At 35.8% G+C, this 10,000-nt stretch overlaps 1 protein-coding gene and 1 long non-coding RNA gene across 2 annotated transcripts in view; one reads left to right on the forward strand and one right to left on the reverse strand.

Annotated features, from left to right (window-relative positions):
• The window catches only part of LOC115211044, a 469,379-nt gene that overhangs the window by 321,424 nt on the left and 137,955 nt on the right, over window positions 1-10,000 (forward strand). The window lies entirely within an intron of this gene.
• The window catches only part of LOC118763164, a 92,043-nt gene continuing 88,358 nt past the window's right edge, over window positions 6,316-10,000 (reverse strand). The window contains exons 2-3 of the long non-coding RNA XR_004998927.1: window positions 9,263-9,668; window positions 6,316-6,357 (exon numbers count right to left, since the gene is read on the reverse strand). This is a non-coding gene — a long non-coding RNA (uncharacterized LOC118763164). The remainder of the gene's footprint in view (window positions 6,358-9,262; window positions 9,669-10,000) is intronic.

A 10,000-nucleotide genomic window follows, 5' to 3' on the forward strand; every position in this document is an offset into this window, starting at 1 on the left:
ATTTTGGGTGCAAAGACCTATCTTCAGAAGGAAGCAGTTCAAGCAACGTGTATTTAAGAATGGGCATGTACAATCATTCAAATATTCCCAGTATATAACTGGTACTTATTTTACTACTCTCAGAGTGATGAGAATCCAGATGGATGTCGTAAAACTGAATCAAGCCCAATGTGTAACAGATGCTTCTTTTATTGGTTCATAATTAAATGAAAACTGGTTACTCAACCATAGTCCAGCATTTTCTGAGATACAGGGCAACAGAGAAGCACAATATCCATTCTATTTATTTAACCTTTTAGCATTTAAACTGGCCATATCCAGTCAAAATATTCTACCCATTTTATGCACAAAGTAGCTAGATCTGGTGTCTCACAATAACCCTATAATATGATTCTAAAGATAACAGTTACCTCATAAAAATCTTAAAGCTAAAAGGTAATTCATGATTAATTCAAAACAAGTGATTTGACAGAAAAACTGGGTATACATAGCATCGGATGTAGTGTGCAATGGAAAAGACTGCACTGGTATGGCCATGTAATGCATATGAATGAAGACAGTTGCATCAAGAGGTGCCAATCTCTAATTACTGAGTGAACATGTGGAAGAGGTAGACCCAAGAAGACGTGGGATGAAGTGATGAGAAAGGATCTACAGACATGGGAACTCACAGAGGGGATGACAGAAGACCAAGACTCTTGATGGTTCGTTGTGCTTGGAAAGATATGTCAAGCCAAGTAAATGTGTGGTTGTCCTTGCATATAGTCTTGTCTCTTGCAACCCTCTCCAGCTGAGCATCCCTAATCTCATGGGCTCATAAGTATTGGTGCCACATAAAAAGCACCCATGCCAGTACTGCGTAAAAGCACCCAGTACACTCTGTAAAGCGGTTGGCATTCAGAAGAGTATAGAAATCATGCCAAAGCAGACAGGGAGCCTGAACAGCTGTTCAGCTGGTCAACTCTTGTCAAACTGCTCAACCCATGCCAGCATAGAAAATGGATGTTAAACAAGGATGATGATGATGATGAATATGGAATACATTAGCATTACTTTTGACAGAATATGGTAAATGCTAAATGGTTAAAGACAATGGGATGCAAGTGTAGTGGAATTTGGCTGTTATTTCTTGTAGGCCGAGTGACTGATTGGAACTTAGCTCATTTGGCTGGAATTTGGGATATGAAGAATGTTGAGCAGACACTTTGAATTTTTTATCAGTTGCGATAGCAGTGGTGGTGATGACAACAGTGAGGTAGGTAGTAATGGTGGGAGGGGAGAGAGAGGGTTTATGTTGTTGATAACACTGCTGGCAATACTGATGGTTGTGGTGATAAGGATGGTGAGCATAAATCAAACAGCAGATGTGTGGTTTGATTCCCATCAATGGATTTCTTGTTATATTTTTGATTTTCAATTTTTTTCCTTTTTAATGAATATAGACTGTTTAATGTTGTTTTACATAATTGCTTTAGTTATCATTCGAAACACACACACACACACACATATATATATATATGTGTGTGTGTGTGTGTGTGTGTATGCGTGTGTGTGTATATATATACATGTGTGTGTGTGTGTTGAACAATGTTAGAAGCTGTAATCATTTGGTTTATTTCCTTGTTTTTAAGGTTTGATCTCATAGGCATCTTTTCAAGCTTACAGTGAAGCAGAGAGAGAGAAAATATATTGAAGCAAACAATACTTTAATATTTGTATGTGTATAAATATGCATATTGTTCCAGATGTATATAAGTATGCTTGTGTGTGGGTGGATGTGTGTGCATGTATGCACATATATCATCATTATATCTATATCTATCTATATATGTGTGTGCATGTGTGTGTGTGCGTTTTTCTATTACATATATGTTAATATATAAACATCTGTATATGTATTTGTGTATCTATATATATATATGTGTGTGTGTGTGTGTGTGTGTGTGTGTGTGTGTGTGTGTGTGTGAATAAATATATATATATATTGTTCAAGATGTATATAAGTATGTGTGTGTGTTTATTTTTTTTAAATAATTTAGCCTGAGATGATAAGGCAGTGCCTAAAACCTTGCAAACCTTTCCACAGCAGTGAGATTAATGTGGCTGATGCCCCTGCTGGAGCATCTGAGGTTAATGTCTAAAGAGAAAGAGAAACAGGGTGTTGGTTTCAATGTTTGCAACAAAAGGAATTTTTATGAAGGCACCCTCAAGAACAAAAGGGTATTGTTGAAACAGGTAATGCACTCCACCAAACACACACACACACACACACACACACACACACATAGGTGTGGCTATGTGGTTAAGAAGCTTGCTGCTCAACTGTGTGTCTCATGATCAGTTATATTGCATGGCACATTGGGCAAGTTTCTTCTGTTGTTGTCCTGGGAAAACCAAAAGCTTTGTGGATTTGGTAGACAGAAGCTGAAAGAAGCCCATCAGATGTGTGTGTGTGTGTATCCTTCTCTTGGCATCATGTGATACTTTTAAATAAGCATCACCATTGAACAAGCAACATTATTTGTTTCCAGTCTTTTGTGTAAAACATGTCTAGCTATGGGTAAATATTTCTTTGTTTGGAAATAGATGAAGGTTGATGACAGGAAGGGCATCCAGCTATAGAAAATCCACCTCACCAAATCTCCTCTGAGCCATACAAGCATGGAAAAGTAGATAATATGATGATGATGATGATGATGATGATGACCATCATCATCATACCTCTCACATAGGTTCCAATCTATAAACATCGTGTTGTTTGTTCAACTGAACAACCTACACTTTGAATTGTCCATGCAAAGTGTATTCCACAGACCCATGTACCCTTAATGTAATTCTCAAACACAATTATGTGTGACATTATGGCTGAACCTTTGAATTCTAGGTACAGTGCATGCAGCAGGCTTCTGTGTGGTTTCTGTCTACCCAATTTCAATGACTGAGTTAATGTAGGTCTAAGGTAAAGACACTTGCTCAAGATGCTAAGAGATGGTTGAGATTGAACATGAGACCATATGTTTGCAAAGCAAATATCTCGACCATTCAGTCATTTTTCTATGTAAATATGTGTGTATGTGTACACGCACATACATGCATGCACATACATTGTAATCAGCATTTTAGCAGCCATTTTCCACCATTGAACGGGTCAGACAAAATTTGTCGAGGCTACTTTTTTGTGTCCAGAAGCCCTTCCTGTCACTAACCCTCAACTATTTCCAAACAAAGTAATATTTCCACTTGATCAGCAAACACAGATAAACACTGATGTGAAAACACACACAGACACACATGGGAATACATGCACAAAAATAAAATACTAGTTACAGCTATCAATATATATGCAAACAATGTAATGGAAAAGTCAAGTAAGAAAATTATTGTATCCCAGCAAGATTTTCATCAATATATATTGATTAAATAACTATATCTATTTACCTATCTATCTACCTGTGTGTGTGTGCATGCAAATATTAGCAAGCATACATATATTCACACTTTTAAGTGTTAAGAATTATATTTAAATCTTAGCTGCACTTCATCATTTTTCTGGATATGAATGAAGATGATTGTCATACACACACACACACACACACACACACAACCACACACACACACATATACACACACGTATGTATGTGTATATAGTAGAGTAAACATTCTATCTTTGAGGTAGCATATTTGACAGTAATGTTGGTGTTGGATTTCTCTACTATAAGTAGTGATTACTATAGGCAAATTATTATATTGTTTTCAGAATTTCATCCATTTTTGTTGCTTCTGATATAATTCATTGGATAGATTTTGGCTTGACAAACATTCTAGGTGTTGTACTATTTTTCAATTTCAACAATGTGTCATTTTCTAACACTTGCATATATTCACATTTATTATAGATAGCAGGCAGACATGGCTGCATGGTTAAGAAGTTCACTTGCCAACTATTTGGTTTCAGATTCAGTCCCACTATGCAATACCTTGGGCAAGTGTCTTCTACTATAGCTTCAGGTTAAACAAAGTCGGTTTGGAAGATGGAAACTGAAAGAAGCCTGTTGTGTGTCTCTTTTTGTATTGACGTAATGTGATAGCTATGAGTGTCATCATCATACTTGCAGTGGCCATCATTTCCAATCTTCTGTTGAGATCCATTGATGAGGGGATATTAACTTACTTGGAAACAGGTGAGGGTTAGTGACAGCAAGAGCATCCAGTTATAGAAAATCTGTTTCAACAAATCCCATCTGAACCATGCTAGCATGGGAAAAGTGAATGCCAAACAGTTATGATATATAAAGTGAACTGGCAGAATCGTTAGCATGCCAGACAAAATGCCTGGTGGCATTTCTTCACATTCTGAGTTCATATTCCACTGAGGTCAACTTTGCCTTTCGTCCTTTTTGGGCCAATGAAATAAGTACCAGTTGTGTAGTTGAGTTTGGGGTCAATGTAATTGACTTATCCACTGACTGAAATTGTTGGCCTTCAGCCAAAATTAGAAATCGATACATGTGTGTGCACCCACACACACACACACGCACACACACACACACACACACACGCACACACACACACACACACACACACCACACACACACACACATATGTGTACTCCTTATTGATTCCAGTTTCTTCAATTTTATATTTACACATGACAAATGCCCAAATATAGTTCACAATAATGCTATCAGATAATATTAGGTAATTCTAAGGGTAGAACAGCTTTACACTGTACTCTGCCACGTTCCTAATGGAATATATCATAACTATATACATATATATATATATATATATATATATATACACACACACAAACACACACATACACACATACACACACAGATAGATAGATAGATAGTGGGAGGGAATGCATACAGCTCCAGTATAAACGCCTATCTGTAATAGAGAGAGTGTGAGAATAAATTGATTGTATGCACCATGTACAACATATTAGGAATTACTATATAAATTGTGTAGTTCTTCCCTTAATAATAAGCCACCCAAATCATACATGCACCTATGTAGTGTGTGTGTGTGTGTGGTGTGTGTGTGTGTGTGTTAAAATCTGCCATTATAATAAAATATATTTTTGGCTTTTTATTCTCTGAGTTCAAGTGCTGTTGTGATTGACTTTGCCTTTCATCCTTTCACGCTTGATAATATAAAGTACCTGTTGACCACAGGATCGATGTAATCAACTTCCCTTCCCCTAAAATTACTGGCTCTGTGCCAAAATGTGCAACCATTATTATAAAATATATTCAGAGTAGTAATAGTTAAGGGTGATATATAATCAACAGATTATATACCCTATATTTTGGGAGTTGAGAGCTCTTCAGAATTTTCTCGGAGCCTTTAAATTTTGTGTAACATTTGACAAACTGTTTACCACTTCACCTCTAGTTTTAATAATGCAAGAAATTCATGGCTCTTTAGTATCTTCTGAAGGGTTTTCAATCTGAGAAATTATGCTTCTCTCTCTCTCTTTCTCTCTCTCTCTCTCTCTCCTCTCTCTCTCTCTCTCTCTCTCTCTGTATATGTGTGTGTTGTGTCTTGGGAGGATCATTTTGCTAATGAAAAACATGCCCTGGTTCAATTTTTCTATTTATTATTGCTAGTCAACTGGTTAACTAATTAATGTGTCCAGATCTGCAATAATGAGGGTATGTTATTGGTGAGGTCATAAATGGCAAAACAAAGGCTCTGTCAAATAAACTGATTGACTCAACGATTAATCAAGTAAGTTCATCAAATAATTTTTCAATCAAACTGAGCTGCCTTATCATGCATTATTCTAATTGCAATGTGATCTCCTTTAGGGTATCAAATGGGAGAGATTTGGCTGTTATTTCTAGTATATTGATTGATAGCATAAAACAGGCATGGGCAAACTTTTCCAAGAAGTGGGCCACATCAGACATGGCTCATCATCAAGTGGGCTACACCAGTAAAAAAAGTTGGAAGTAATTTTTACATTAGGTATGCCATTCAGAAGGTCCCATGGGCCACATGTTGCCCATGACTGGTACAGAAGATCCCTCATTGGTTCTTAATTGTTTCCCTTTACATTTTGAGTTCAAGCCTATATGTTATTGCATTTCTTCTGATAAGGGCCAATGTGCTAGACATTAATAATGTACTACAATCGATGGAATACACACACACCTTTCCTACAAATTTATGGTCTTGAACCAATGGTTTGTAATCAATATAAAAACACAAAAATAGAAACAGTTCTCTTTTTTTCCTTTCCACTTTTTTTTTTTTTTTTCAATAACATTGTCTGTTAAGAATATTAAAAAATAAAAATAAAATTTGAGAGGCTTGTTTTTTTTTTCTTTTTCCTGCTTTTTCCCATTCCTGAAATAAAAGTAAACATTTTTAAAGCCCATTAAAGATACATTTTTAAAAATATTATATTTTATTGCACATAATAGATAACTCCATACATGAACTAAAATTAAGTAACAAGTAAACTTTTACTTTTATTTTTATTAAATTTATAGTTTGTTTTGGATTTTGGATATTCTCTTTATATTTTTCATTCGTTTGCACACCCAATCAGACAACAGTGGCTTTATCAAACTATTTTCTGACTAAAGCCAGAGGTGAAATAGTTAAGAAATAATCTATTAACCAAATCTTTTGGTAAATTTTTCTTCCTTTTTGATTATTATTCCAAAGTGCCTACTTAATAATTTTATAAATAAATGCTTGACTGAATGGATAAATAGACAGTGACTTAGAGATAGAGAGGAAGGGAGAGGGAGAGAGAGAGGGAGAAAGAAAGGGGAGAGAGAGAAAGCCAGATGAACAATTTTACAGTTTTACTTTAAAAATATGGACGTCTTTACATTTATGTATGATTGTTTGTGAGTGTATCTACAAAAACATGCAACCTCATATATTCTTTTATTGAACTATGGCCATGCTCGAGACTGCTTTTATGTGTTTTCAGACAATTATATCAACCCCAAGACTTTGGTACATATGTTGCTGACCTCAGATGACAGAAAGCCAATTTGATTTATGTATAAATTGGTGTAAACGTAACAAAACCAAATATTACAAAGTACCAGGATGAGGAAAAAAATCAAGAAGACCAAGGAAGACATGGCACAGTCCATACCAAAACAATGTAATAACGATGGGAGTTGGCCCAAATGGTGTCAGGAGGAAGACAAGCAAGCAGGATGTCTGGAGAAAGCTCATTTCCCATTGTGCTGACTACACTGGAGGATCTAAGAGCTAAGAGATATATTCATGTCCACTAGCTAGTCATTTGTGGCTCATAATCAAAGCCAAATCCTGCATCTACTGCTGTGACTCTCCAGAAGGCAGCTTCTATATGGCTGCTTATCTAATCTGTTAGAAATAGCTTCTTAATTTCCTTCAAATCACACTCTGTCATCTTGAAAAAGAAAAGTATAGAAAGGACACATTGGACAATGTAATCCTAGTTGTATTATCACTCAATAAATTTAAGACTACACGATTATTGTTGGGACTTGTTTCATCATAGTCTTGCTCAATTTATGTTGACCTGTGGCTAAAGAACATCAATCAAGATGATTAAAGGCTGTAACCTGAGACTTCTTCTTGATGTTGTCTACTCATCCATGTGAAAGCTTAAACTTTTGGCTGTAAGTTAATATAACATTTGTTGTATGGCCATGTGGTTGGGAAGCTTGCTTTGCAATCATATGGCTTCATGTTCAGTCCCACTGTGTGGCACCTTGGACAAGTGTCTTCAAGCCAGTTGCCAATCAATGCTTCATGATGGAACTGTATAGAAACCCATTTTATATGTGTGTGTTTGTGTTTGTCCCCTCCTCCACCACTTGACAACCAGTGTTAGTTTGTTTACACCTCTATAACTTAGCAGTTCAACAAAAGAAACTGATGGGATTAGTATCGGACTTCAAAAATAAATACTGGGTTTGATTTGTTTGATTAAAGTTCTTCAAGGCAATGCCCCAGCATGGTTTCAGTTTTGCAACTGAAACAAGTAAAAGACGAGGAAGGATGTTTGGGCTGGTGGAATGCTGGAAACATGACAGCATCGTGTAGTTTTCAGTTACATCTGTTTCTGCGTTCTGAGTTCAAATTTTGCCAAGGTCAACTTTCTAGGCTGATAAAATAAGGTACCAGTCAGTTGTTGGTTTAATCAATTGTACCCTCCCATCAAAATATGTTGCCTTATACCAAATTTAGAAATCAATTATGTTCACTCTCATACTAATTAAAGCAGTAGGTTGTACCTTTTCCATTATGTTAACCAACAATTGGGAACCTTGAGTAAATGAAAGTTAAAAGCTTTGTTTGACCAAGGGCACAGCAGAGAGCTACTTAAAGGACATCAAGCATTGACCCTTTGATTGGCAGTCTGAGATTTTATCAATTCAACCAGATGAGATTCTTATCTAATGTTAAACAATAGCTACAACAACAAAAGATGCACTGAAAATAGCAGCAATGACAGTATTGTGATCAATAATAATAGGAAAAAAAACTGAATTGTTACCATGACTACAAGAGCAGAAACAACCTTGGCAGGATAAAGAGCAAAAATCTCAACATTTAACTGTGTCAACAACAACAATAAAGACACTAACAAAATCACTGACAAGAGATTCCCAATGAATGATCGTCTGTATAGTCTCTCAAACTCCTAGAAATGACAGCTGGATTTCAGATTGTAATTCACTATCTTTAGAACATAACTCCAGACATATAAAAGAAATGGAGAGTGGGTGGTCATGATTATATTGCTCAGTCATAGCTGTGTTGGGGCTATACAGCATATGCAGTAGTTATAATATCAACAACTACCACAACTTTGGAAAAAAAAAAAATGAGTGAATGAGGAAATTTCTAGATGGTTGCTCAACTGCTAGAAATAGCAAGCAAATCTCCCTTGTATAATATTCTTAAAAAGAAGGTTATATGAGATAATGTATTCCTAGATATACTATGTCAGAATAAAATATGGGATAGTCTTGGTTGGAACTTGTTTGTTCATTTGTCTGGTTTGTCAGGTCTGACTTGGGACTAAACAACAAATAAGAATTACATTATGCATGAAACAAGGTTGCTAGAAATAGCAGTTAAACAGTCCTCAACCATTTTGTCTTTAAAAACAATGAAGGATATGTTGGGTAATGTTATCTAAGATATGCAATGCCCGACAGAAAGACAAAATAGGTATAACTGGAGGCTCAACTTACTTTTAACACTTCAACTCACTTTTAACACTTTAACTCACTTTTAATCCATGTTTCTTCTTAAAAGTTGGCATGGTCGTGGCTGGAATGTCTTTGATCATAGGACCACTTGATCAGAGTTTCTGACCTAGGTTTAAATAATCATAAAAGTAACAAGTATGTCAGAAACAACACCAACATTAATGATTGTGTAAACCAGGCAAGGAAACCAGTACACATTCAATCAACACACTAGAAATAGCAACCAAATTTCTCTCAGACTACCATCTTAAAAAGGACACATTGAATAATGTGGTCCTGGTTCAGTATGCCATGAAATAAGACAGGTTGGTTACAGCTGGAATAGTTTTGGTCATGTGTCTGCTCAGTCAGACCTGAGGCTAAACAGCCAGTAGCATCTGTATAAACATTGAGAACAATAGAAGAACATTGGGCAGCAACAAATATCTGAAAAAGAGCAACAGTGAAGATAAACACCAGCAACAACAATAGCAATAGCAGCAGCTGCAGCAACATCAACCACAAAAACAGCAATAGAAACAACAATAATAACAACATTAAAAACAATTGCATCAGCAACAACAACAGTAGCAGCAGCAACAATAACTGCTAACTGAAACAAAAAAAAATGGTACAAATCAAGTATATTACAAACAACAATAACGACAAAAAAAAAACAATAATGATAGCAACAACAAAACAACGGCAACAACAACAAAGGCTTTCATGTGAAACAGTTACAATGTTAGAAGTAGATTGGAACATGGATTGATCAATAA

This window comes from Octopus sinensis, linkage group LG1, assembly GCF_006345805.1.
Source record: "Octopus sinensis linkage group LG1, ASM634580v1, whole genome shotgun sequence".
Taxonomy (NCBI): domain Eukaryota; kingdom Metazoa; phylum Mollusca; class Cephalopoda; order Octopoda; family Octopodidae; genus Octopus; species Octopus sinensis.